The sequence below is a fragment of the Panulirus ornatus genome, chromosome 18 (genome assembly GCF_036320965.1).
Source record: "Panulirus ornatus isolate Po-2019 chromosome 18, ASM3632096v1, whole genome shotgun sequence".
Lineage (NCBI taxonomy): Eukaryota > Metazoa > Arthropoda > Malacostraca > Decapoda > Palinuridae > Panulirus > Panulirus ornatus.
In genome coordinates, this window is record NC_092241.1 from 44,208,708 (window position 1) to 44,236,207 (window position 27,500).

Consider the following 27,500-nt stretch of genomic DNA (forward strand, 5'->3'; position numbering starts at 1 on the left):
TGCATTCCATATCGTGGGTTCAGTGTTGGACGGTGGTAAGTAATGTTAAGAAGCATGGAGTGGGGCCTCACCTCCAGTAGAGGAAGCCGAGGAGCGAGGGAAGGCAGGAGAGGAGAGTCTGGTACTGCCAGTGTGGGATGAGCCAAGCCAGCAGCGCCGTGAAGCACATGCCCAGCGTCCAAGCCAGGAAGGTTACCATGGTGGCGAGCGCCCGCTGCTCCGGCGGCAGGATCTCCAGTACTGTCCACAATGAGAGAGAAAGAGAGTGTGTGTGTGTGTGTATGTGTGCGGGACACATTAGATGACACATACAATTAGTTAACTTCCTACACAGCTACAGTGTAGTTGGTCGAGAAGCAGATGATGGCTTCAGCAAGAGATGCATGTGGCATGAGAAAGGTGGGAGATGGGCAGATTAAAAAGGGTAGTGAGTGGTGGGATGAAAAAGTAAGATTGTTAGTGAAAGAAAAGAGAGAGGCATTTGAACGATTTCTGCAGGGAAGCAGTGCAAATGACTGGGAGATGTATAAAAGTAAATGACAGGAGGTCAAGAGAAAGGTGCAAGAGGTGAAAAAGACGGTAAATGAGAGTTGAGGTGAGAGTATCATTAAATTCTAGGGAGAATAAAGAAAAATTTTGAAGGAGGTAATAACGTGCGAAAGACAAGAGAACAAATGGGAACGTCGATGAAGGGGGCTAATGGGGAGGTAATAACAACTAGGGGTGATGTGAGAAGGAGATGGAGTGAGTATTTTGAAGATTTGTTGAATGTGTTTGATGATGGAGTGGCAGATATAGGGTGTTTTGGTCGGAGTAGTGTGCGAAGTGAGAGGGTCAGGAAGAATGGTTTCGTAAACAGAGAAGAGGTAGTCAGAGCTTTGCGGTACTTCCTCACACAAGTCTCCTTTCCAAGCTCACTTATTCTCACATCTCTCTTCTCCCTAACATTCTCTCTTCTTTTCTGAAAAACCTCTACAAATCTTCACCTTCGTCTGCATACGATAGTGATCAGACATCCCTCCAGCTGCCTCTCTTAGAACATTTACATCCAAAAGTCTCTCTTTTACACTCCTATTAATTAACATGTAATCCAGTAACGCCCTTTGACCATCTCTCCTACTCACATATGTGTACTTAGGCATATCTCTCTTTTTAAACCAGGTATTCCCAGTCACCAGTCATTTTAAAGTACACAAACCCACAAGCTCTTCATCATTCCCATTCACAACACTGAACACCCCATATACACCAATTATACCCTCAACTGCCACATTACTCACCTTCGCATTCAAATCACCCATCACTATAACCCGGTCTTGTGCATCAAAACTGCTAACACACTCAGTCAGCTGCTCCCAAAATACTTCCCTCAGATTATCTTTCTTCTCATGACCAGGTGCATAGGCACCGATAATCGCCCATCTCTCTCCATCCACTTACGGTTTTACCCACATCAATCTAGAATATATTTTCTTACACACTATCACATACTCCCACAACTCCTGCTTCAGGAGTAGTGCTACTCCTTCCTTTGCTCTTTTCCTTTCAATAGCCCCTGATTTTACTCCGAAGACATTCACAAACCACTCTTCCCTTTTACCCTTGAGCCTCGTTTCACTAAGAGCCAAACATCCAGAATATATATATATATATATATATATATATATATATATATATATATATATATATATATATATATATATATATATATATATATTCATTGTCTTTTTTGCTTTATCGCTGTCTCCCGCGTTTACGAGGTAGCGCAAGGAAACAGACGAAAGGAATGGCCCAACCCACCCCCATACACATGTATATACATACCTCCACACACGCAAATATACATACCTACAGAGCTTTCCATGGTTTACCCCAGACGCTTCACATGCCCTTATTCAATCCACTGACAGCACGTCAACCCCGGTATACCACATCGATCCAATTCACTCTATTCCTTGCCCTCCTTTCACCCTCCTGCATGTTCAGGCCCCGATCACACAAAATCTTTTTCACTCCATTTTTCCACCTCCAATTTTATCTCCCACTTATCCTCGTTCCCTCCTCCTCCGACACATATATCCTCTTGGTCAATCTTTCCTCACTCATTCTCTCCATGTGCCCAAACCATTTCAAAACACCCTCTTCTGCTCTCTTAACCACGCTCTTTTTATTTCCACACATCTCTCTTACCCTTACGTTACTTACACGATCAAACCACCTCACAACACACATCGTCCTCAAAAATCTCATTTCCAGCACATCCATCCTCCTGCGCACAACTCTATCCATAGCCCACGCCTCGCAACCATACAACATTGTTGGAACCACTATTCCTTCAAACATACCCATTTTTGCTTTCCGAGATAATGTTCTCAACTTCCACACATTCTTCAAGGCTCCCAGGATTTTCGCCCCCTCCCCCATCCTATGATCCACTTCCGCTTCCATGGCTCCATCCGCTGCCAGATCCACTGCCAGACATCTAAAACACTTTACTTCCTCCAGTTTTTCTCCATTCAAACTTACCTACCAATTGACTTGAACCTCAACCCTACTGTACCTAATTACCATGCTCTTATTCACATTTACTCTTAACTTTCTTCTTTCACACACCTTACCAAACTCAGTCACCAGCTTCTGCAGTTTCTCACATGAATCAGCCACCAGCACTGTATCATCAGCGAACAACAACTGACACTTCCCAAGCTCTCTCATCCCCAACAGACTTCATATTGCCCCTCTTTCCAAAACTCTTTCGTTCACCTCCCTAACCACCCCATCCATAAACAAATTAAACAACCATGGAGACATCACACACCCCTGCCGCAAAAATACATTCACTGAGAACCAATCACTTTCCTCTCTTCCTACACGTACACATGCCTTACATCCTCGATAAAAACTTTTCACTGCTTCTAACAACCTGCCTCCCACACCATATATTCTTAATACCTTCCAGAGAGCATCTCTATCAACTCTATCATATGCCTTCTCCAGATCCATAAATGCTACATAAAAATCCATTTCCTTTTCTAAGTATTTCTCACATACATTCTTCAAAGCAAACACCTGATCCACACATCCTCTACCACTTCTGAAACCACACTGCTCTTCCCCAATCTGATGCTCTGTACATGCCTTCACCCTCTCAATCAATACCCTCCCATATAATTTACCTGGAATACTCAACAAACTTATACCTCTGTAATTTGAGCACTCACTCTTATCAACTTTGCCTTTGTACAATGGCACTATGTAGGCATTCCGCCAATCCTCAGGCACCTCATCATGAGTCATACATACATTAAATAACCTTACCAACCAGTCAATGATACAGTCACCCCCTTTTTTAATAAATTCCACTGCAATACCATCCAAACCTGCTGCCTTGCCGGCTTTCATCTTCCGCAAAGCTTTTACTACCTCTTCTCTGTTTACCAAATCATTTTCCCTAACCCTCTCACTTTGCACACCACCTCGACCAAAACACCCTATATCTGCCACTCTATCATCAAACACATTCAACAAACCTTCAAAATACTCACTCCATCTCCTTCTCACATCACCACTACTTGTTATCACCTCCCCATTTGCGCCCTTCACTGAAGTTCCCATTTGCTCCCTTGTCTTACGCACTTTATTTACCTCCTTCCAGAACATCTTTTTATTCTCCCTAAAATTTAATGATACTCTCTCACACAAACACTCATTTGCCCTCTTTTTCACCTCTTGCACCTTTCTCTTGACCTCCTGTCTCTTTCTTTTATACATCTCCCACTCAATTGCATTTTTTCCATGCAAAATTGTCCAAATACCTCTCTCTTCTCTTTCACTAATAATCTTACTTCTTCATCTCACCACTCACTACCCTTTCTAATCAACTCACCTCCCACGCTTCTCATGCCACAAACATCTTTTGCGCAATCCATCACTGATTCCCAAAATACATCCCATTCCTCCCCCACTTCCCCTTACTTCCATTGTTCTCACCTTTTTCCATTCTGTACTCAGTATCTCCTGGTACTTCCTCACACAAGTCTCCTTCCCAAGCTCACTTACTCTCACCACCCTCTTCACCCCAACATTCAATCTTCTTTTCTGAAAACTCATACAAATCTTCACCTTAACCTCTAAAAGATAATGATCAGGCATCCCTCCAGTTGCACCTCTCAGCACATTAACATCCAAAAGTCTCTCTTTCGCGCGCCTGTCAATTAACATGTAATCCAATAACGCTATCTGGCCATCTCTCCTACTTACATACGTATACTTATGTATATCTCGCTTTTTAAACCAGGTATTCCCAATCACCAGTCCTTTTTCCGCACATAAATCTACAAGCTCTTCACCATTTCCATTTACAACACTGAACACCCCATGTATACCAACTATTCCCTAAACTGCCACATTACTCAACTTTGCATTCAAATCACCCATCACTATAACCCTATATATATTTATATATATATATATATATATATATATATATATATATATGTATATATATATATATATATATATATATATATATATATATATATATATATATATATATATATATATATATATATATATATATATATATATATATATATATATATATATATATATATATATATTATCCCTGGGGATAGGGGAGAAAGAATACTTCCCACGTATTCCCTGCGTGTCGTAGAAGGCGACTAAAAGGGAAGGGAGCGGGGGGATGGAAATCCTCCCCTCTCAATTTTTTTTGATTTTCCAAAAGAAGGAACAGAGAGGGGGGCCAGGTGAGGATATTCCCTCAATGGCCCAGTTCTCTGTTCTTAACGCTACCTCGCTAATGCGGGAAATGACGAATAGTTTGAAAAAAAAATATATATATATATATATATATATATATATATATATATATATATATATATATATATATATATATATATATATATATATATATATATATATATATATATATATATATATATATATATATATATATATATATATATATATATTTATATATATATATATATATATGTATGTATATATATATATATATATATATATATATATATATATATATATATATATATATATATATATATATATATATATATATATATATATATATGTATGTATGTATATATATATATATATATATATATATATATATATATATATATATATAATATATATATATATATATATATATATATATATATATATATATATATGTATATATTACTGGTTGGTAAGGTTATTTAATGTATGTATGATTCATGGTGAGGTGCCTGAGGATTGGCGGAATGCTTGCATAGTGCTATTGTACAAAGGCAAAGGGGATAAGAGTGAGTGCTCAAATTACAGAGGTATAAGATTGTTGAGTATTCCTGGTAAATTATATGGGAGGGTATTGACTGAGAGGGTGAAGGCATGTACAGAGCATCAGATTGGAGGAAGAGCAGTGTGGTTTCAGAAGTGGTAGAGGATGTGTGGATCAGGTGTTTGCTTTGAAGAATGTATGCGAGAAATACTTGGAAAAACAAATGGATATGTATGTAGCATTTATGGATTTGGAGAAGGCATATGACAGAGTTGATAGATATGCTCTGTGGAAGGTTTTAAGAATATATGGTATGGGAGGCAAGTTGTTAGAAGCAGTGAAAAGTTTTTATCTAGGATGTAAGGCATGTGTACGGGTAAGAAGAGAGGAAAGTGATTGGTTCTCAGTGAATGTAGGTTTGCGGCAGGGGTGTGTGATGTCTCCATGGTTGTTTAATTTGTTTATGGATGGGGTTGTTAGGGAGGTGAATGCAAGAGTTTTGGAAAGAGGGGCAAGTATGAAGTCTGTTGTGGATGAGAGAGCTTAGGAAGTGAGTCAGTTGTTGTTCGCTGATGATACAGCGCTGGTGGCTGATTCATGTAAGAAACTGAAGAAGCTGGTGACTGAGTTTGGTAAAGTGTGTGAAAGAAGAAAGTTAAAAGTAAAAGTGAATAAGAGCAAGGTTATTAGGTACAGTAGGGTTAAGGGTCAAGTCAACTGGGAGGTAAGTTTGAATGGAGAAAGGCTGGAGGAAGTAAAGTGTTTTAGATACCTGGGAGTGGATCTGGCAGCGGATGGAACCATGGAAGCGGAAGTGAATCATAGGGTGGGGGAAGGGGCGAAAATTCTGGGAGCCTTGAAGAATGTTTGGAAGTCGAGAACATTATCTTGGAAAGCAAAAATGGGTATGTTTGAAGGAATAGTGGTTCCAACAATGTTGTATGGTTGCGAGGCGTGGGCTATGGATAGTGTTGTGCGCAGGAGGGTGGATGTGCTGGAAATGAGATTTTTGAGGACAATATGTGGTGTGAGGTGGTTTGATCGAGTAAGTAACGTAAGGGTAAGAGAGATGTGTGGAAATAAAAAGAGTGTGGTTGAGAGAGCAGAAGAGGGTGTTTTGAAATGGTTTGGTCACATGGAGAGAATGAGTGAGGAAAGATTGACCAAGAGGATATATGTGTCAGAGGTGGAGGGAACGAGGAGAAGTGGGAGACCAAATTGGAGGTGGAAAGATACAGTGAAAAAGATTTTGAGTGATCGGGGCCTGAACATGGAGGAGGGTGAAAGGAGTGCAAGGAATAGAGTGAATTGGAACGATATGGTATACAGGGGTCGACGTGCTGTCAATGGATTGAACCAGGGCATGTGAAGCGTCTGGGGAAAACCATGGAAAGTTGTGTGGGGCCTGGATGTGGAAAGGGAGCTGTGGTTTCGGTTCATTATTACATGACAGCTAGAGAATGAGTGTGAACGAATTGGGCCTTTGCTGTCTTTTCCTAGCGCTATCTCGCACACATGATGGGGGAGGGGGTTGTTATTCCATGTGTGACGAGGTGGCGATGGGAACAAATAAAGGCAGACAGTATGAATTGTGTACATGTGTATATATGTATATGTCTGTGTGTGTATATATATATATGTGTACATTGAGATAGGTATATAGGTATGTATATTTGCGTGTGTGGACGTGTATGTATATACATGTGTATGTTCGCGGGTTGGGCCATTCTTTCGTCTGTTTCCTTGCAATACCTCGCTAACGCGGGAGACAGCGACAAAGCAAAATGAAATAAATAAAAAAAAAAAAAAATATATATATATATATATATATATATATATATATATATATATATATATATATATATATATATATATATATTTTCTTATTTTTTTTATTATGCTTTGTCGCTGTCTCCCGCGTTTGCGAGGTAGCGCAAGGAAACAGACGAAAGAAATGTCCCAACCCCCCCCCCCATACACATGTATATACATACGTCCACACACGCAAATATACATACCTACACAGCTTTCCATGGTTTACCCCAGACGCTTCACATGCCTTGATTCAATCCACTGACAGCACGTCAACCCCGGTATACCACATCGCTCCAATTCACTCTATTCCTTGCCCTCCTTTCACCCTCCTGCATGTTCAGGACCCGATCCCACAAAGTCTTTTTCACTCCATCTTTCCACCTCCAATTTGGTCTCCCTCTTCTCCTCGTTCCCTCCACCTCCGACACATATATCCTCTTGGTCAATCTTTCCTCACTCATTCTCTCCATGTGCCGAAACCACTTCAAAACACCCTCTTCTGCTCTCTCAACCACGCTCTTTTTATTTCCACACATCTCTCTTAACCCTTACGTTACTCACTCGATCAAACCACCTCACACCACACATTGTCCTCAAACATCTCATTTCCAGCACATCCATCCTCCTGCGCACAACTTTATCCATAGCCCACGCCTCGCAACCATACAACATTGTTGGAACCACTATTCCTTCAAACATACCCATTTTTGCTTTCCGAGATAATGTTCTCGACTTCCACACATTCTTCAAGGCCCCCAGAATTTTCGCCCCCTCCTCCACCCTATGATCCACTTCCGCTTCCATGGTTCCATCCGCTGCCAGATCCACTCCCAGATATCTAAAACACTTCACTCCCTCCAGTTTTTCTCCATTCAAACTCACCTCCCAATTGACTTGACCCTCAACCCTACTGTACCTAATAACCTTGCTCTTATTCACATTTACTCTTAACTTTCTTCTTCCACACACTTTACCAAACTCAGTCACCAGCTTCTGCAGTTTCTCACATGAATCAGCCACCAGCGCTGTATCATCAGCGAACAACAACTGACTCACTTCCCAAGCTCTCTCATCCCCAACAGACTTCATACTTGCCCCTCTTTCCAAAACTCTTGCATTTACCTCCCTAACAACCCCATCCATAGACAAATTAAACAACCATATACATATATATATATATATATATATATATATATATATATATATATATATATATATATATATATATGATGATGACAAACATGTTCTAAACTTAGTAAAAATCCCTTAGAAGCAGTTAATTCGCATTTAAATAAAGAAATGAAGTTGTTGTTGAAAGGTAACATTTTTCTTACCAAAAGTTTGTCATCTTTGTCCCCTTCATTGCGATATATGTATGGACTTATCAAAGCACATAAACAGAATTTTCCAACAAGACCTATAGTGAGTTCAGTAGGCTCCATCACATATAAATTGTCAAAATGGTTAGTTTCTTTATTAAGCCCTTTAGTGGGTAAGGTATCAAATTCTAATATCATGAACAATGTAGATTTAGTTAACAAGCTAAACAATATCAATATTCATTCTGATTTCAAACTAGTTAGCTTTGATGTTTCCTCACTTTTCACTAAAGTTCCAGTTGATGACCTTTTAGAATATCTATTTGATGTCTTGGATGATATTCATCTACCTGTTTCAAAGTCTAATTTCATTGAACTGATAAAATTATGTATAAAAGACTGTGTATTTCAATTTAATGGAGATTATTATGCTCAAAAATTTGGTATGGCAATGGGTAACCCTCTTTCACCATTACCAAGTAATCTTTATATGGAATTTTTTGAAACAAAATTGCTAGAGGATATCTTACCTTCTAATGCAATTTGGTTTAGGTATTAGATGATGTTCTTTGTGTTTGGCCAACAAATGAGAATTTACAAATATTTCTCCCCTTTCTTAACAATTTAGTACCTTCCATCAAATTTACTGTAGAAAATGAGAATAATGGTATGCTACCATTTTTAGATTGCATGATCCATAGACAAGGAAGCAAGTTTAAGTTTACCATATACATAAAACCCACCAATGTATGCTCATGTATCCATTATTACTCATCGTAACATGAAACAGTTAAGTTATCATCATTTCAATCTATGTTCATTAGGGCATTACGTATTAGCAGTCCAGAGTTTATTGATGATGAGTTGAGAAGATATATTCTATTGGATCTAAGTTAAAGTACCGTAGCTCTTTCACTGATAAATCCCTTGGATGCATCTATAAAGTGCTTTGTGGAAACTGTGATAAATCTTATGTTGGTCAGACTTGCAAGGATTTTTCTGTTAGACTTCAGCAACATAAATATAGTATAAGAACGGGACAAGAATCATATCCCTTGTTAATTCACGTTAAAAACTATGATCATTGTATTGACTGGAGTAACGCCATCTCAGTTATTAACTCTAACTCTATTAGCAAGAGAAATATCATCGAATCTTCCATTACTAAATACACAAAGAATTATAATCTTAATATTAGTGATGGTCTATACAAATTAGATAACTTTATTGTTGATAATATTTGTAAAATGATAAGTTTATGAACGCTCTTTGTATGTTTTGGACAATCATATGTTTACCAAATGGCGTCCTAGCTTCGTCTCTTCGATGTATATCAACTGATTGTTATATTTTTCTCTTGTGTCTCCCACTTCTCGTGTTTCATTTTCCCCGTAGACTCATAGGAATATCTTGATCACGCGCAAAATTGTGATCCTTCCCAATATATATGCTTTGAAGAATGTATGTGAGAAATACTTAGAAAAGCGAATGGATTTGTATGTAGCATTTATGGATCTGGAGAAGGCATATGATAGAGTTGATAGAGATGCTCTGTGGAAGGTATTAAGAATATATGGTGTGGGAGGCAAGTTGTTACAAGCAGTGAAAAGTTTTATCGAGGATGTAAGGCATGTGTACGTGTAGGAAGAGAGGAAAGTGATTGGTTCTCAGTGAATGTAGGTTTGCGGCAGGGGTGTGTGATGTCTCCATGGTTGTTTAATTTGTTTATGGATGGGGTTGTTAGGGAGGTGAATGCAAGAGTTTTAGAAAGAGGGGCAAGTATGAAGTCTGTTGGGGATGAGAGAGCTTGGGGAGTGAGTCAGTTGTTGTTCGCTGATGATACAGCGCTGGTGGCTGATTCATGTGAGAAACTGCAGAAGCTGGTGACTGAGTTTGGTAAAGTGTGTGAAAGAAGAAAGTTAAGAGTAAATGTGAATAAGAGCAAGGTTATTAGGTACAGTAGGGTTGAGGGTCAAGTCAATTGGGAGGTGAGTTTGAATGGAGAAAAACTGGAGGAAGTAAAGTGTTTTAGATATCTGGGAGTGGATCTGGCAGCGGATGGAACCATGGAAGCGGAAGTGGATCATAGGGTGGGGGAGGGGACGAAAATTCTGGGAGCCTTGAAGAATGTGTGGAAGTCGAGAACATTATCTCGGAAAGCAAAAATGGGTATGTTTGAAGGAATAGTGGTTCCAACAATGTTGTATGGTTGCGAGGCGTGGGCTATGGATAGAGTTGTGCGCAGGAGGATGGATGTGCTGGAAATGAGATGTTTGAGGACAATGTGTGGTGTGAGGTGGTTTGATCGAGTAAGTAACGTAAGGGTAAGAGAGATGTGTGGAAATAAAAAGAGCGTGGTTGAGAGAGAAGAAGAGGGTGTTTTGAAATGGTTTGGGCACATGGAGAGAATGAGTGAGGAAAGATTGACCAAGAGGATATATGTGTCGGAGGTGGAGGGAACGAGGAGAAGAGGGAGACCAAATTGGAGGTGGAAAGATGGAGTTAAAAAGATTTTGTGTGATCGGGGCCTGAACATGCAGGAGGGTGAAAGGAGGGCAAGGAATAGAGTGAATTGGAGCGATGTGGTATACCGGGGTTGACGTGCTGTCAGTGGATTGAATCGGGGCATGTGAAGCGTCTGGGGTAAACCATGGAAAGCTGTGTAGGTATGTATATTTGCGTGTGTGGACGTATGTATATACATGTGTATGGGGGTGGGTTGGGCCATTTCTTTCGTCTGTTTCCTTGCGCTACCTCGCAAACGCCTTCTCCAGATCGATAAATGCTACATACAAATCCATTTGCTTTTCTAAGTATTACTCACATACATTCTTCATAGCAAACACCTGATCCACACATCCTCTACCGCTTCTGAAACCACACTGCTCTTCCCCGATCTGATGCTCTGTACATGCCTTCACCCTCTCAATCAATACCCTCCCATATAATTTACCAGGAATACTGGGGTAAACCATGTACAGCTGTGTAGGTATGTATATTTGCGTGTGTGGACGTATGTATATACTTGTGTATGGGGGTGGGTTGGGCCATTTCTTTCGTCTGTTTCATTGCGCTACCTCGCAAACGCTGGAGACAGCGACAAAGCAAAAAAAAAAAAAAAATATATATATATATATATATATATATATATATATATATATATATATATATATATATATATATATATTGATTGAGAGGGTGAAGGCATGTACAGAGCATCAGATTGGGGAAGAGCAGTGCGGTTTCAGAAGTGGTAGAGGATGTGTGGATCAGGTGTTTGCTTTGAAGAATGTATGTGAGAAATACTTAGAAAAGCAAAGGGATTTGTATGTAGCATTTATGGATCTGGAGAAGGCATATGATAGAGTTGATAGAGATGCTCTGTGGAAGGTATTAAGAATATATGGTGTGGGAGGCAAGTTGTTAGAAGCAGTGAAAAGTTTTTATCGAGGATGTAAGGCATGTGTACGTGTAGGAAGAGAGGAAAGTGATTGGTTCTCAGTGAATGTAGGTTTGCGGCAGGGGTGTGTGAAAGGAGGGCAAGAAATAGAGTGAATTGGAGTCATGTGGTATACAGGGGTTGACGTGCTGTCAGTGGATTGAAGCAAGGCATGTGAAGCGTCTGGGGTAAACCATGGAAAGCTGTGTAGGTATGTATATTTGCGTGTGTGGACGTGTGTATGTACATGTGTATGGGGGGGGGGGGGCCATTTCTTTCGTCTGTTTCCTTGCGCTACCTCGCAAACGCGGGAGACAGCGACAAAGTATAAAAAAAAAAAAAAAAAAAAAATATATATATATATATATATATATATATATTTTTTTTTTTTTTTTTTAATTTTCCAAAGGAAGGAACAGAGAAAGGGGCCAGATGAGGATATTCCCTCAAAGGCCCAGTCCTCTGTTCTTAACGCTACCTCGCTAATGCGGGAAATGGCGAATAGTATAAAAGAAAAAAAGATATATATATATATATATATATATATATATATATATATATATATATATATATATATATATATATATATTATCCCTGGGGATAGGGGAGAAAGAATACTTCCCACGTATTCCCTGCGTGTCGTAGAAGGCGACTAAAAGGGGAGGGAGCGGGGGGCTGGAAATCTTCCCCTCTCGTTTTTTTTTTAATTTTCCAAAACAAGGAACAGAGAAGGGGGCCAGGTGAGGATATTCCCTCCAAGGCCCAGTCCTCTGTTCTTAACGCTACCTCGCTAACGCGGGAAATGGCGAATAGTTTGAAAGAAAAAAGAAAGATATATATATATATATATATATATATATATATATATATATATATATATATATATATATATATATATATATATATATATATATTTTATATATATATATATATATATATATATATATATATATATATATATATATATATATATATATATATATATATATATATATATATATATATATATATATATATATATATATATATATTATTTTTATAATAATATAAAAATAATATATATATATATATATATATATATATATATATATATATATATATATATATATATATATATATATAGAGCAGTGTGGTTTCAGAAATGGTAGAGGATGTGTGGATCAGGTGTTTGCTTTGAAGAATGTTTGTGAGAAATACTTAGAAAAGCAAATGGATTTGGATGTAACATTTATGGATCTGGAGAAGGCATATGATAGAGTTGATAGAGATGCTCTGTCGAAGGTATTAAGAATATATGGTGTGGGAGGTAAGTTGTTAGAAGCAGTGAAAAGGTTTTATCGATGATGTAAGGCATGTGTACGTGTAGGAAGAGAGGAAAGTGATTGCTTCTCAGTAAATGTAGGTTTGCGGCAGGGGTGTATGATCTCTCCATGGTTGTTTAATTTCTTTATGGATGGGGTTGTTAGGGAAATGAATGCAAGAGTTTTGGAAAGAAGGGCAAGTATTAAGTCTGTTGTGGATGAGAGAGCTTGGGAAGTGAGTCAGTTGTTGTTTGCTGATGATACAGCGCTGGTGGCTGATTCATGTGAGAAACTACAGAAGGTGGTGACTGTCTTTGGTAAAGTGTGTGAAAGAAGAAAGTTAGGAGTAAATGTGAATAAGAGCAAGGTTATTAGGTGCAGTAGGATTGAGGGTCAAGTCAATTGGGAGGTAAGTGTGAATGGAGAAAAAATGGACGAAGGAAAGTGTTTTAGATATCTGGGAGTGGATCTGGCAGCGGATGGAACCATGGAAGTGGAAATGAATCATAGAGTGAGGGAGGGGGCGAAAATTTTGGGAGCCTTGAAGAAAGTTTGGAAGTCGAGAACATTATCTCGGAAAGCAAAAATGGGTATGTTTGAAGGAATAGTGGTTCCAACAATGTTGTATGGTTGTGAGGCGTGGGCTATGGACAGAGATGTGCGCAGGAGGGTGGATGTGCTGGAAATGAAACGTTTGAGGACAATATGTGGTGTGAGGTGGTTTCATCGAGTAAGTAATATAGGGGTAAAAGAGATGTGTGGAAATAAAAAGAGTGAGGTTGAGAGAGCAGAAGAGGGTGTTTTGAAATGGTTTGGTCACATGGAGAGAATGAGTGAGGAAAGATTGACCAAGAGGATATATGTGTCAGAGGTGGAGGGAACGAGGAGAAGTGGGAGACCAAATTGGAGGTGGAAAGATGGAGTGAAAAAGATTTTGAGTGATCGGGGCCTGAACATGCAGGAGGGTGAAAGGCGTGCAAGGAATAGAGTGAATTGGAACGATATGGTTTACCGAGGTCGACGTGCTGTCATTGGATTGAACCAGGGCATGTGAAGCGTCTGGGGTAAACCATGGAAAGTTCTGTGGGGCCTGGATATGGAAAGGGAGCAGTGGTTTCGGTTCATTATTACATGACAGCTAGAGACTGATTGTAAATGAATGGGGCCTTTGTTGTCTTTTCCTACCGCTACCTCGCACACATGAGGGGGGAAGGGGGTTGTTATTCCACGTGTGGCCAGGTGGCCATGGGAATAAATAAAGGCAGACAGTATGAATTATGTACATGTGTATATATGTATATGTCTGTGTGTGTATATATATGTGCACATTGAGATGTATATGTATGTATATTTGCGTGTGTGGACGTGTATGTATATACATGTCTATGTGGGTGGGTTGGGCCATTCTTTCGTCTGTTTCCTTGCGCCAACTCGCTAACGCGGGAGACAGCGATAAAGCAAAATAAAAAAAATAAATAAATATATATATATATATATATATATATATATATATATATATATATATTAGTATTATACTTTGTCGATGTTTCCCGCGTTAGCGAGGGAGCGCAAAGAAACAAACGAAAGAATAGCCCAACCCAGCCACATACACATGTATATACATACACGTCCACATACGCACATATACGTACCGATACATCTCAACGTAAATATAAATATACACCCATAGACATTTACATATATACACATGTACATAATTCATACTCTCTGCCCTTATTCAATCTCGTCGTCACCGCGTCACATATGAAATGACAACACCCTCCCCCCGCATGTGCGCGTAGTAACGCTAGGAAAAGACAACAAAGGCCACATTCGTTCACACTCAGTCTCTAGCTGTCATGTATAATGCACGGAAACCACAGCTCCCTTTCCACATCCAGGTCCCACAGAACTTTCCATGGCTTACCCCAGATACTTCACATGCCCTGGTTCAATCCACTGACAGCACCTCCACCCCGGTATACCACATCTCTCCAATTCACACTATTCCTTGCACACCTTTTACCTTCCTATATGTTCAGACCCCAATCACTCAAAATTTTTTCACTCCATCTTTCCACCTCCAATTTGGTCTCCCACTTCTCGTTCCCTCCACCTCTGACAAATATATCCTCTTTGTCCATCTTTCCTCACTCATTCTCTCCATGTAACCAAACCATTTCAAAACACCCTCGTCTGCTCTCTCAACCACACTCTTTTTATTACCACACATCTCTCTTACCCTTTCATTACTTACTCGATCAAACCACCTCACACTACATACTGTCCTAAAACATCTCATTTCCAGCACATCCATCCTCCTCCGCACAACTCTATCTATAGCCGACGCCTCGCAGCCATATAACATTGTCGGAACCACTATTCCTTCAAACACACCCATTTTTGTTCTCCGGGATAACGATCTCTTCCTCGACACATTTTTCAACGCTCCCAAAACTTTCGACCGCTCCTCCACCCTATGACTCACTTCCGCTTCCGTAGTTCCATCCGCTGCCAAATCCACTCCCAGATATCCAAAGCACTTCATTTCCTCCAATTTTTTCATTCAAACTTACCTCCCAATTGACTTATCCCTCAACCCTACTATACTTAATAACCTTGCTCTTATTCATATTTACTCTCAGCTTTTTTCTTTCACACACTTAACCAAACCCAGTCACCAGCTTCTGCAGTTTCTCACCCGAATCAGCCATCAGCGCTCTTTCATAAGCGAACAACAACTGACTCACTTCCCAAGATCTCTCATCCACAACAGACTACATTCTTGCCCCTCTTTCCAAAACGCTTGCATTCACCTCCCTAACAGACCCATCCATAAACAAATTAAACAACCAGGAAGACATCACGCACCCCTGTCGCAAACCGACATTCACCGAGAACCAATTACTTTCCTCTCTTCCTACACGTACACATGCCTTACATCCTCCATAGAAACTTTTCACTGATTCTAACAACTTGCCTCCCATACCTTATATTCTTAATACCTTCCACAGAGCATCCCTAACAACTCTATCAAATGCCTTCTCCAGATCCATAAATGCTACATGCAAAACCATTTGCTTTTCTGCGTATTTCTCATATAAATTCTTCAAAGCAAATACCTGTTCCACAAATCCTTTACCACTTCTGAAACCACACTGCTCTTCCCCACTCTGATGCTCTGTACATGCCTTCACCCTCTCAGTCAATACCCTCCGATACAATTTCCCTGGAATACTCAACAAACTTATACCTCTGTAATTTGAGCACTCACTTTTATCCCCTTTGCCTTTGTACGATGGCACTGTGCAAGCATTCCGCCAATCCTCAGGCACCTCACCATGAATCATACATACATTAAATAACCTGACCAGCCACTCAACAATACAGTCACCCTCTTTTTTGATAAATTCCACTGCAATACAATCCAAACCCTGCCTTGCCGGCTTTCATCTTCCGCAAAGCTTTTACTACCTCTTCTCTGTTAACTAAATCATTCCCCCTGACCCTCTCACTTTGCACACCACCTCGACCAAAACACCCAATATCTGCCACTCTATCATCAAACATATTCAAGAAACCTTCAAAATACTCATTCCATCTCCTTCTCACATCACCACTACTTGTTATCACCTCCCCATTAGCCCTCTTCACTGATGTTCCCATTTGTTCCCTTGTCTTACGCACTTTATTTACCATCTTCCAACACATCTTTTTATTTTCCCAAAAATTAATGATACTCTCTCACCCCAACTCTCATTTGCCCTCTTTTCACCTGTTGTACCTTTCTCTTGACCTCCTGCCTCTTTCTTTTATACATCTCCCACTCATTTGCATTATTTCCCTGTAAAAATCATCCAAATGCCTCTCTCTTCTCTTTCACTAATAATCTTATTTCTTCATCCCACCACACAATACCCTTTCTAATCTGCCCACCTCCCACTCTTCTCATTCCACTAGCATCTTTCGCGCAAGCCATCATTGCTTCCCTAAATACATCCCGATCCTCCCCCACTCCCCGTATCACCTTTGTTCTCACCTTTTTCCATTCTGTACTTAGTCTCTCCTGGTACTTCCTCACACAAGTCTCCATCCCAAGCTCAGTTACTCTCACCACTCTCTTCACCCCCAACATTCTCTCTTCTTTTCTGAAAACCCCTACAAATCTTCACCTTCGCCTCCACAAGATATTGATCAGACATCCCTCCAGTTGCACCTCTCAGCACATTAACATCCAAAAGTCTCTTTCGCGCACCTATCAATTAACAAGTAATTCAGTAACGCTCTCTGGCCATCTCTCTTACTTACATACGTATACTTATGTATGTATATCTCTCTTTTTAAACCAGGTACTCCCAATCACCAGTCCTTTTTCAGCACATAAATCTACAAGCTCCTCACCATTTCCGTTTACAACACTGGACACCATGTGTACACCTATTATTCCCTCAACTGCCACATTACTCACCTTTGCATTCAAATCACCCATCACTATAACCCGGTCTCGAGCATCAAAACTACTAACACACTCACTCAGCTTCTCCCAAAACACTTGCCTCGCATGATCTTTCTTCTCATGCCCAGGTGCATATACACCAATAATCACCCATCTCTCCCCATTCACTTTCACTTTTACTCATATCAATCTAGAGTTTACTTTCTTACATTCTATGACATACTCCCACCACTCCTGTATCAGGAGTAGTGCTATCCTTCCCTTGCTCTTGTCCTCTCACTAACCCCTGACTTTACTCCCAAGACATTCCCAAACCACTCTTCCCCTTTACCCTTGAGCTTCGTTTCACTCAGAGCCAAAACATCCAGGTTCCTTTCCTCAAAAAATACTACCTATCTCTACTTTTTTCTCATCTTGGTTACATCCGCACACATTTAGACACCCCAATCTGAGCCTTCGAGGAGGATGACCACTCACCGCGTGACTCCTTCTTTTGTTTCCCATTTTAGAAAGTTAAAAAGATACAAGGAGGGGAGGATTTCTGGCCCCCCGCTCCCGTCCCCTCTAGTCGCCTTCTACGACACGCGAGGAATGCGTGGGAAGTACTCTTTTTCCCCTACCCCCAGGGATATATATATATATATATATATATATATATATATATATATATATATATATATATATATATATATATATATATATATATATATATATCTTTTTTTCTTTAATATCATTCGCCATTTCCCGCGTCAACGAGGTAGCGTTAAGAACAAAAGACTGGGCCTCTGAGAGAATATCCTCACCTGCCCCCTTCTATGTTCCTTCTTTTGGAAAATTAAAAAAAAAAAAAACGAGAGGGGAGGATTTCCAGTCACCCGCTCCCTACCCTTTTAGTCGCTTTCTACGACACGCAGGGAGTACGTGGGAAGTGTTCTTTCTCCTCTATCCCCAGATTGTATATATATATATATATATATATATATATATATATATATATATATATATATATATATATATATATATATATATATATATATATATATATCTTTCTTCTTTTAAACTATTCGCCATTTCCCGCGTTAGCGAAGTAGCGTTAAGAACAGAGGACTGAGCCTTTTTTGGAATATCCTCACCTGGCCCCTTCTGTTCCTTCTTTTGGAAAATTAAAGAAAAAAAACGAGAGGGGAGGATTTCCAGCCCCCCGCTCCCTCCCCTATTAGTCGCCTTCTACGACACGCAGGGAATACGTGGGAAGTATTCTTAATCCCCTATCCCCAGGGATAATATATATATATATATATATATATATATATATATATATATATATATATATATATATATATATATATATATATATATATATATATATATATATATATATATATATATATATATATATATATATATATAAATATATATATATATATAATATATATATATATACATATATATATATATATATATATATATATATATAAATATATATATATTTTTTCTATTTTTGCTTTGTCGCTGTCTCCCGCGTTTGGAGGTAGCGCAAAGAAACAGACGAAAGAAATGGCCCAACCCACCCCCATAAACATGTATATACATACGTCCTCACACGCAAATATACATACCTACACAGCTTTCCGTGGTTTACCCCAGACTCTTCACATGCCCTGATTCAATCCACTGACAGCACGTCAACCCCGGTATACCACATCGATCCAATTCACTCTATTCCTTGCCCTCCTTTCACCCTCCTGCATGTTCAGGCCCCGATCACACAAAATCTTCACTCCATCTTTCCACCTCCAATTTGGTCTCCCACTTCTCCTCGTTCCCTCCACCTCCGACACATATATCCTCTTGGTCAATCTTTCCTCACTCATTCTCTCCATATGCCCAAACCATTTCAAAACACCCTCTTCTGCTCTCTCAACCATGCTCTTTTTATTTCCACACATCTCTCTTACCCTTACGTTACTCACTCGATCAAACCACCTCACACCACACATTGTCCTCAAACATCTCATTTCCAGCACATCCATCCTCCTGCGCACAACTCTATCCATAGCCCACGCCTCGCAACCATACAACATTGTTGGAACCACTATTCCTTCAAACATACCCATTTTTGTTTTCCGAGATAATGTTCTCGACTTCCACACATTCTTCAAGGCTCCCAGATTTTCACCCCCTCCCCCACCCTATGATCCACTTCCGCTTCCATGGTTCCACTGCTGCCAGATCCACTCCCAGATATCTAAAACACTTTACTTCCTCCAGTTTTTCTCCATTCAAACTTACCTCCCAATTGACTTGACCCTCAACCCTACTGTAGCTAATAACATTGCTCTTATTCACATTTACTCTTAACTTTCTTCTTTCACAGACTTTACCAAACTCAGTCACCAGCTTCTGCAGTTTATCACATGAATCAGCCACCATCGCTGTATCATCAGCGAACAACAACTGACTCACTTCCCAAGCTCTCTCATCCCCAACAGACTTCATACTTGCCCCTCTTTCCAAAACTCTTGCATTTACCTCCCTAACAACCCCATCCATAAACAAATTAAACAACCATGGAGACATCACACACCCCTGCCGCAAACCTACATTCACTGAGAACCAATCACTTTCATCTCTTCCCACACGTACACATGCCTTACATCCTCGATAAAAACTTTTCACTGCTTCTAACAACTTGCCTCCCACTCCATATATTCTTAATACCTTCCACAGAGCATCACTATCAACTCTATCATATGCCTTCTCCAGATCCATAAATGCTACATACAAATCCATTTGCTTTTCTAAGCATTTCTCACATACATTCTTCAAAGCAAACACCTGATCCACACATCCTCTACCACTTCTGAAACCACACTGCTCTTCCCCAATCTGATGCTCTCTACATGCCTTCACCCTCTCAATCAATACCCTCCCATATAATTTACCAGAATACTCAACAAACTTATACCTCTGTAATTTGAGCACTCACTCTTATCCCCTTTGCCTTTGTACAATGGCACTATGCACGCATTCCGCCAATCCTCAGGCACCTCACCATGAGTCATACATATATTAAATAACATTACCAACCAGTCAATAATACAGTCACCCCCTTTTTTAATAAATTCCACTGCAATACCATCCAAACCTGCTGCCTTGCCGGCTTTCATCTTCCGCAAAGCTTTTACTACCTCTTCTCTGTTTACCAAATCATTTTCCCTAACCCTCTCACTTTGCACACCACCTCGACCAAAACACCCTATATCTGCCACTCTATCATCAAACACATTCAACAAACCTTCAAAATACTCACTCCATCTCCTTCTCACATCACCACTACTTGTTATCACCTCCCCATTTGCTTCCTTCACTGAAGTTCCCATTTGCTCCCTTGTCTTACGCACTTTATTTACCTCCTTCCAGAACATCTTTTTATTCTCCCGAAAATTTAATGATACTCTCTCACCCCAACTCTCATTTGCCCTCTTTTTCACCTCTTGCACCTTTCTCTTGACCTCCTGTTTCTTTCTTTTATACATCTCCCACTCAATTGCATTTTTTCCCTTCAAAAATCGTCCAAATGCCTCTCTCTTCTCTTTCACTAATAATCTTACTTCTTCATCCCACCACTCACTACGCTTTCTAATCAACATATTTTTCTTTTATTTATTTATATTGCTTTGTCGCTGTCTCCCGTGGTAGCGAGGTAGCGCAAGGAAACAGACGAAAGGATGGCCCAACCCACCCACGTACACATGTATATACATACACGTCCACACACGCAAATATACATACCTATACATCTCAATGTACACATATATACACACACAGACATGTACATATATACACATGTGCACAATTCATACTTTCTGCCTTTATTTATTCCCATCGCCACCTCGCAACACATGGAATAACATCCCCCTCCCCCGTCATGCGTGCGAGGTAGCGCTAGGAAAAGACAACAAATGCCCCATTTGTTCACACTCAGTCTCTAGCTGTCATGTAATAATGCACCGAAACCACAGTTCCCTTTCCACATCCAGGCCCCACAGAACATCCCATGGTTTACACCAGACGCTTCACATGCCCTGGTTCAATCCATTGACAGCACGTCGACCTCGGTATACCACATCGTTTTAATTCATTCTATTCCTTGCACGCCTTTTACCTTCCTGCATGTTCAGGCCCCGATCACTCAAAATCTTTTTCACTCCATCTTTCCACCTCCAATTTGGTCTCCCACTTCTGAATGAGTGTGTTAGCGGTTTTGATGCAGAAAACAGGGTTATAGTGATGAGTGATTTGAATGAAAAGATGAGTAATGTGGCAGTTGAGGGAATAATTGGTATACATGGGGTGTTAAGTGTTGTAAATGGAAATGGTGAAGAGCTTGTAGATTTATGTGCTGAAAAAAGACTGGTGATTGGGAGTACCTGGTTTAAAAAGCGAGATATACATAAGTATACGTATGTAAGTAGGAGAGATGGCCAGAGAGCGTTATTGGATTACGTGTTAATTGATAGGCGCGCGAAAGAGAGACTTTTGGATGTTAATGTGCTGAGAGGTGCAACTGGAGGGATATCTGATCATTATTTTGTGGAGGCGAAGGTGAAGATTTGTAGGGGTTTTCAGAAAAGAAGAGTGAATGTTGGGGTGAAGAGAGTGGTGAGAGTAAGTGAGTTTGGGAAGGAGACCTGTGTGAGAAAGTACCAGGAGAGACTGAGTACAGAATGGAAAAAGGTGAGAACAAAGGAGGTAAGGGGAGTGGGGGAGGAACGGGATGTTTTTAGGGAAGCAGTGATGGCTTGCGCAAAAGATGCTTGTGGCATGAGAAGAGTGGGAGGTGGGTTGATTAGAAAAGGTAGTGAGTGGTGGGATGAAGACGTAAGATTATTAGTGAAAGAGAAGAGAGAGGCATTTGAACGATTTTTGCAGGGAAAAAATGCAAATGAGTTGGAGATGTATAAAAGAAAGAGACAGGAGGTCAAGAGAAAGGTGCAAGAGGTGAAAAAGAGGGCAAATGAGAGTTGGGGTGAGAGAGTATCATTAAATTTTAGGGAGAATAAAAAGATGTTTTAGAAGGAGGTAAATAAAGTGCGCAAGACAAGGGAGCAAATGGGAACTTCAGTGAAGGGGGCAAATGGGGAGGTGATAACAAGTCTTGGTGATGTGAGAAGGGGATGGAGTGAGTATTTTGAAGGTTTGTTCAATGTGTTTGATGATAAAGTGGCAGATATAGGGTGTTTTGATCGAGGTGGTGTGCAAAGTGAGAGGGTTAGGGAAAATGATTTCGTAAACACAGAAAGGTAGTAAAAGCGTTGCGGAAGATGAAAGCCGGCAAGGCAGCAGGTTTGGATGGTATTGAAGTGGAATTTATGAAAAAAGGGGTGACTGTATTGTTGACTGGTTGGTAAGGTTATCTAATGTATGTATGATTCATGGTGAGGTGCCTGAGGATTGGCGGAATGCTTGCATAGTGCCATTGTTCAAAAGCAAAAGGGATAAGAGTGAGTGCTCAAATTACAGATATATAAGTTTGTTGAGTATTTCTGGTAAATTATAGGGGAGGGTATTGATTGAGAGGGTGAAGGCATGTACAGAGCATCAGATTGGGGAAGAGCAGTGTGGTTTCAGAAGTGGTAGAGGATGTGTGGATCAGGTGTTTGCTTTGAAGAATGTATGTGAGAAGTATTTATAAAAGCAAATGGATTGTATGTAGCATTTATGGATCTGGAGAAGGCATATGATAGAGTTCATAGAGATGCTCTGTGGAAGGTATTAAGAACATATGGTGTGGGAGGCAAGTTGTTAGAAGCAGTGAAAAGTTTTTATCGAGGTTGTAAGGCGTGTGTACGTGTAGGAAGAGAGGAAAGTGATTGGTTCTCGGTGAATGTGGGTTTGCGGCAGCGGTGTATGATGTCTCCATGGTTATCTAATTTGTTTATGGATTGGGTTGTTAGGGAGGTGAATGCAAGAGTTTTGGAAAGAGGGGCAAGTATGCAGTCTGTTGAGGATGAGAGAGCTTGGGAAGTGAGTCAGTTATTGTTCGCTGATGATACATCGCTGGTAGCTGATTCATGTGAGAAACTGCAGAAGCTGGTGAATGAGTTTGGCAAAGTGTGTGAAAGAAGAAAGTTAAGAGTAAATGTGAATAAGAGCAAGGTTATTAGGTACAGTAGGGTTGCGGGTCAAGTAAATTGGGAGGTAAGTTTGAATGGAGAAAAACTGGAGGAAGTAAAGTGTTTTAGATATCTGGGAGTGGATCTGTCGGTGGATGTAACCATGAAAGCGGAAGTGAATCATAGGGTGGGGGAGGGGGCGAAAATCCTGGGAGCCTTGAAGAATGTTTGGAAGTCGAGAACATTATCTCGGAAAGCAAAAATGGGTATGTTTGAAGGAATAGTGGTTCCAACAATGTTGTATCGCTGCGAGGCGTGGGCTATGGATAGAGTTGTGCGCAGGAGGGGGATGTGCTGGAAATGAGATGTTTGAGGACAATATGTTGTGTGAGGTGGTTTGATCGAGGAAGTAATGTAAGGGTAAGAGAGATGTGTGATAATAAAAAGAGTGTTTTTGAGAGAGCAGATGAGGGCGTTTTGAAATGGTTTGGTCACATGAAGATAATGAGTGAGGAAAGATTGACCAAGAGGATATATGTGTCAGAGGCGGAGGGATATATATATATATGTATATATATATATATATATATATATATATATATATATATATATATATATATATATATATATATATATATATATATATATATATATATATATATATATATATATATACATATATATATATATATGTCGCGTCATGAGAAGAACCATCATCGTGGAGTTGCACGGACTGTGATCCTTGCTGTGGTTACAAAATGTTCTTCCGCCTATCAGTGATGCTACTACGTTTGTGAATCATGAACCATTGCAACACAAACCTCGCCAGGTGGTAGAGTGTCCCGCAGTGTATCGAGACAGACTTCCCCAGAACTTTTTTAAAGGGGAAGTAAATGTTTATAGTTGTGTTACTGTAGTGATAGTTTTCATACATGGTGCTTTGACAAGAAAATTGTGAAATTGGAAAAAATGTAGCTTAGACATTGAAGCTTATTGATACAGTGGTTAGAATGATGAGACTACTATTGACGTTTGTGTAAATAGATTATACATTTCCCTTTTCCATAGCCAGAGGTTGAACCATTATGTGACATTCATTCTTTCTTTTCATTTCCAGCTAGAAGTTTCAGCTTTCTAAATTATTTCTTACATTTTTCATATGTATATATATGTATATGTGTGTGTGTGTGTGTATATGTGCGTGTGTATATATATATATATATATATATATATATATATATATATATATATATATATATATATATATATATATATCTTTCTTTCTTTCAAACTATTCGCCATTTCCCGCATTAGCGAGGTAGAGTTATATATATATATATATATATATATATATATATATATATATATATATATATATATATATATATATATATATATATATATATATATATATATATATATATGTATATATATATATATATATGTATATATATTATCCCTGGGAATAGGGGTGAAAGAATACTTCCCACGCATTCCTCGCGTGTCGTAGAAGGCGACTAGAGGGGACGGGAGCGGGGGGCCAGAAATCCTCCCCTCCTTGTATCTTTTTAACTTTCTAAAATGGGAAACAGAAGAAGGAGTCACGCGGGGAGTGCTCATCCTCCTCGAAGGCTCAGACTGGGGTGTCTAAATGTGTGTGGATGTAACCAAGATGTGAAAAAGGAGAGATAGGTAGTATGTTTGAGGAAAGGAACCTGGATGTTTTGGCTCTGAGTGAAACGAAGCTCAAGGGTAAAGGGGAAGAGTGGCTTGGGAATGTCTTGGGAGTAAAGTCAGGGGTTAGTGAGAGGACAAGAGCAAGGGTTGGAGTAGCACTACTCCTGAAACAGGAGTTGTGGGAGTATGTGATAGAAGGTAAGAAAGTAAATTCTCGATTAATATGGGTAAAACTATAAGTTGATGGAGAGAGATGGGTGATTATTGGTGCATATGCACCTGGGCATGAGAAGAAAGATCATGAGAGGCAAGTGTTTTGGGAGCAGCTGAATGAGTGTGTTAGTGGTTTTGATGCACGAGACCGGGTTATAGTGATGGGTGATTTGAATGCAAAGGTGAGTAATGTGGCAGTTGAGGGAATAATTGGTATACATGGGGTGTTCAGTGTTGTAAATGGAAATGGTGAAGAGCTTGTAGATTTATGTGCTGAGAAAGGACCGATGATTGGGAATACCTGGTTTAAAAAGCGAGATATACATAAGTATACGTATGTAAGTAAGAGAGATGGCCAGAGAGCGTTATTGGATTACGTGTTAATTGACAGGCGCGCGAAAGAGAGACTTTTGGATGTTAATGTGCTGAGAGGTGCAACTGGAGGGATGTCTGATCATTATCTTGTGGAGGCTAAGGTGAAGATTTGTATGGGTTTTCAGAAAAGAAGAGTGAATGTTGGGGTGAAGAGGGTGGTGAGAGTAAGTGAGCTTGGGAAGGAGACTTGTGTGAGGAAGTACCAGGAGAGACTGAGTACAGAATGGAAAAAGGTGAGAACAATGGAAGTAAGGGGAGTGGGGGAGGAATGGGATGTATTTAGGGAAGCAGTGATGGATTGCGCAAAAGATGTTTGTGGCATGAGAAGAGTGGGAGGTGGGTTGATTAGAAAGGGTAGTGAGTGGTGGGATGAAGAAGTAAGATTATTAGTGAAAGAGAAGAGAAAGGCATTTGGACGATTTTTGCAGGGAAAAAATGCAATTGAGTGGGAGATGTATAAAAGAAAGAGTCAGGAGGTCAAGAGAAAGGTGCAAGAGGTGAAAAAAAGGGCAAATGAGAGTTGGGGTGAGAGAGTATCATTAAATTTTAGGGAGAATAAAAAGATGTTCTGGAAGGAGGTAAATGAAGTGCGTAAGACAAGGGAGCAAATGGGAACTTCAGTGAAGGGCGCAAATGGGGAGGTGATAACAAGTAGTGGTGATGTGAGAAGGAGATGGAGTGAGTATTTTGAAGGTTTGTTGAATGTGTTTGATGATAGAGTGGCAGATATAGGGTGTTTTGGTCGAGGTGGTGTGCAAAGTGAGAGGGTTAGGGAAAATGATTTGGTAAACAGAGAAGAGGTAGTAAAAGCTTTGCGGAAGATGAAAGCCGGCAAGGCAGCAGGTTTGGATGGTATTGCAGTGGAATTTATTAAAAAAAGTGGGTGACTGTATTGTTGACTGGTTGGTAAGGTTATTTAATGTATGTATGATTCATGGTGAGGTGCCTGAGGATTGGCGGAATGCGTGCATAGTGCCATTGTACAAAGGCAAAGGGGATAAGAGTGAGTGCTCAAATTACAGAGGTATAAGTTTGTTGAGTATTCCTGGTAAATTATATGGGATGGTATTGATTGAGAGGGTGAAGGCATGTACAGAGCATCAGATTGGGGAAGAGCAGTGTGGTTTCAGAAGTGGTAGAGGATGTGTGGATCAGGTGTCTCCTTTGAAGAATGTATGTGAGAAATACTTAGAAAAGCAAATGGATTTGTATGTAGCATTTATGGATCTGGAGAAGGCATATGATAGAGTTGATAGAGATGCTCTGTGGAAGGTATTAAGAATATATGGTGTGGGAGGCAAGTTGTTAGAAGCAGTGAAAAGTTTTTATCGAGGATATAAGGCATGTGTACGTGTAGGAAGAGAGGAAAGTGATTGGTTCTCAGTGAATGTAGGTTTGCGGCAGGGGTGTGTGATGCCTCCATGGTTGTTTAATTTGTTTATGGATGGGGTTGTTAGGGAGGTGAATTTAAGAGTTTTGGAAAG

The 27,500-nt window shown here is 39.8% G+C and overlaps 1 pseudogene; it reads right to left on the reverse strand.

Moving 5' to 3' along the window:
• LOC139754938 (solute carrier family 22 member 6-B-like) overlaps positions 1-27,500 on the reverse strand; it is a 120,912-nt pseudogene that overhangs the window by 22,182 nt on the left and 71,230 nt on the right.